The sequence below is a fragment of the Gymnodraco acuticeps genome, unplaced genomic scaffold (genome assembly GCF_902827175.1).
Source record: "Gymnodraco acuticeps unplaced genomic scaffold, fGymAcu1.1, whole genome shotgun sequence".
Classification (NCBI taxonomy): Eukaryota; Metazoa; Chordata; class Actinopteri; order Perciformes; family Bathydraconidae; genus Gymnodraco; species Gymnodraco acuticeps.
This window is the reverse complement of record NW_022992053.1, coordinates 210,459-213,693: the sequence shown is the minus strand read 5'-3', so window position 1 is coordinate 213,693 and position 3,235 is coordinate 210,459. Positions and strand designations below refer to the sequence as shown.

At 52.1% G+C, this 3,235-nt stretch overlaps 1 pseudogene; it reads left to right on the top strand.

The window, feature by feature from the left end:
- Positions 1–401: 401 nt before the first annotated feature.
- On the top strand, positions 402–1,853 carry LOC117536960 (annotated as a pseudogene).
- The last annotated feature ends 1,382 nt before the right edge of the window (positions 1,854–3,235 follow it).

Below are 3,235 nucleotides of genomic sequence, written 5' to 3'. Positions count from 1 at the left end.
ACAAATCCCCCGGCCAGGCCATAGACTGGACGGCTGAAAGGGAGGTCGCTTTCAACGCCACCAAAGCCGCCCTGAGCGAAGCCGCCATGTTGGCTCACCCGTCACACAGGGACCCCATCGCTATCACCACCGACGCGTCTGACTACGCAGTGGGCGCGGTGCATGAACAATGGGTCGACGGCGCCTGGCAACCGCTCGCCTTTTTCAGTCGCCAGTTGACTCCCAGGGAGCGCAAGTACAGCGCTTTCGACAGAGAACTCCTTGGTCTCTATTTGGCGGTTCGCCACTTCCGTTTCCTGCTGGAAGGCCGGGAGTTTGCGGCGTTCATGGATCACAAGCCACTGACCTTCTGCATGTCCAAGGTGGCTGAGCCGTGGTCCGCCCGACAGCAACTCCAGCTTTCGTACATCTCCGAGTACACCACGGACATACGACACATCGCTGGCAAGGCTAACGTGGTCGCGGACTGCCTCTCCAGAGCGGTCATCGGAGCTGTGCAGCTGGGCCTCGATTACCTCCGCATGGGCGCTGACCAGGCCTCTGACCACGGGGTCCAGACCCTCAAGGCCTCGGTCACGGGATTACGCCTGGAGGAGGTCACGGTCGGTGACTCTGGCGCAAAGCTGTGGTGTGACGTCTCCACGGGCCAGCCTCGACCGCTGGTCCCTGCGGACTGGCGTCGACCCGTTTTTGAGGCGGTTCACAATCTTTCCCACCCCGGTAGGAAGCCGTCCGTGAAGTTGTTGTCACAGAAGTTCGTGTGGCAGGGGCTTAAGAAGGACGTGAGGTCCTGGGTCGACTCGTGCGTGGCCTGTCAACGGGCCAAAGTCCACCGCCATACTAGGGCCCCTTTTGAACTTTTTGCGGTTCCTGAGAGGAGGTTGACCATGTCAATGTCGACCTCGTAGGTCCGCTTCCCCCCTCTCACGGTTTCACTTACCTGTTTACGATGGACAGGACGACCCGCTGGCCCGAGGCCGTTCCCCTCGCCTCAACATCAGCTTCCGACGTCGCCCGCGCTTTTATCGGCACGTGGGTGGCGCGATTCGGGACCCCGTCTGACCTCTCCTCTGACCGCGGTTCTCAGTTCACCTCGGAGCTGTGGAACGCTGTTGCTGTGGGTTTGGGGGTCAAGCTGCACCGCACCACTGCATATCACCCCCAGGCTAACGGATTGTGTGAGCGGTTTCACCGGTCCATGAAGGCGTCACTGCGTGCCGGCTTGATAGACGGCAACTGGGTGGATAAGCTCCCGTGGGTTATGCTCGGCCTCAGGTGTGCCCCCAAAGAAGACCTGCAGTCCTCGTCGGCGGAGCTCGTCTATGGTCAGACGCTACGGGTCCCTGGGGAATTAATTCCCACCGCCACTGTGCCCTGGTCTGCAGCCGGGCAGCGCTCCTCCCTGCTGGAGACCGCCGGGACATTCACGCCCGTCCCCACGTCGCAGCACAGCAACCCATCTTTCCGGGTGTCCCCCGGATTACGGTCGGCCCGATTTCATTTTTATTCGCCACGACGCCCACCGCGGTCCCCTGCGGCCCCCTTACGACGGTCCGTTCAGGGTCATACGTCACGGGGACAAGAGCCTGGTGGTGGACGTTGGTGGCAGGCCTGAGACTGTGTCCGTTGATCGGATTAAGCCTGCTCACGTGGACATTTCCAGGCCGTTGGAGTTGGCTCTGCCCCCACGTCGGGGCCGCCCTCCCATGCCCCCCCCCCCGCCCCCTGTGGGGATGCCCTCGTTGGCGCCCCTGCCCTCGCCTGTGGCCCCGCCCGCCTCGGCCCCTGTGGTCCGTACGCGCCGGGGTCGGGTGGTACTTCCTCCCAGGCACGAGGATTTTGACGATGGGTGAATACTGGGGGGGCTTGTGTGGTGATTGACATTATTCACCCACGGATCTATGGGTTGGGGTATTGTTCCGCACGGACATTTGAGTGAGCCGGACTTCCTGTTTCCGCCGGTCTTCGCTTCGCGGGCATGAAGTTGTTTACATGGGTGTTCAGATGCTAAATAAAAGTAGAGCTTGTAACTTTGATACCCCGCCTCCGACTCCCGTCTCTCGGCACTACACTGGTGTTTTTATTAAGCTAACGTTAATGAATGTTTAGAGTTGGGTTAGCATTTGAGCAATCGTAGTTCCATCTGTGCTAACGATGCTATGCGTAGCATCCAAGAGTGTAAAACATTAAGTGGGATGCTACTGTATACCAAAAAACTTCTGTGCGAGGTTGCTAAAATAAGGTCATCCTTTTACGTTAGATAGTTAGGTTACTGTATGCATTGTTAAGGTTCATTTAAATTCGCTATGCTCTACTATAGCATACAATAGACTAGCTAACGTCAACGTATTGTTGAAGAGAGGCTTAGTGTATAGTAAATCAACCTCACAATGAAATGTGTGTATCTTTAAAATATGAACGTCACATTTCAAGATAATAACGCTCCCTTAGATATTGTAATATGGTTTGATGAACTGGAGTTATTTATTGCAGCTAACCGCCTATCCGACGAACGACCCAAACATTGTTGTTTTTAATATTATTACCAATGCCTCTTTTAATTGTATTATCCTCACACTTGAGAAACATTCTTATCGTGGCTATAGAACGGAACATGTAACTTAATTCCTGCATTTAAGGACGATGAATAGCGTAATCAATGCTTTAGTGACAAGGAAATTATTTGTTTAAATATTAGATGCAGTATGACGTTATCTGTGACTTCAGTGGAAATGAAGCTTATCCATTGCATTGCATTTGTTCAATAGGTTTGTGTCTTACCCTTACGTGTGTGATGCATATGAATATGGCATATGAAAACAAATTAATTTGACTGACTCATGAAAAACTCATCCAAAATAGCAGTAAAATAAAAAGGACCTACACAATAATACTCAATCAAACTGATACAGTATAAGGACTGTGATATCCAGCAATTTCTTAAGTATAACAATAAGATTATGACCTGTTTTTAAAAGAAGATAAAAAGTTGTTTGCATGTAAAGAAGTCTGTAAGCCACGCATGTAACTTTACATCTGTTTGTTCAAAGTGTCCTTAAGGTGATCCAGACAGGCTGGACCAGAGGAGGAGAGACAGATCTGGACTCCTAGCAGCAGAGAACTTCAGCACGGATTCCAAGGTATACCTTTTTCATACTTTACAAAGAATGCATAAAGTAATGACTCTAATACACTGATAGACATGCCATTAAACATGACTGAATACTAGATCACC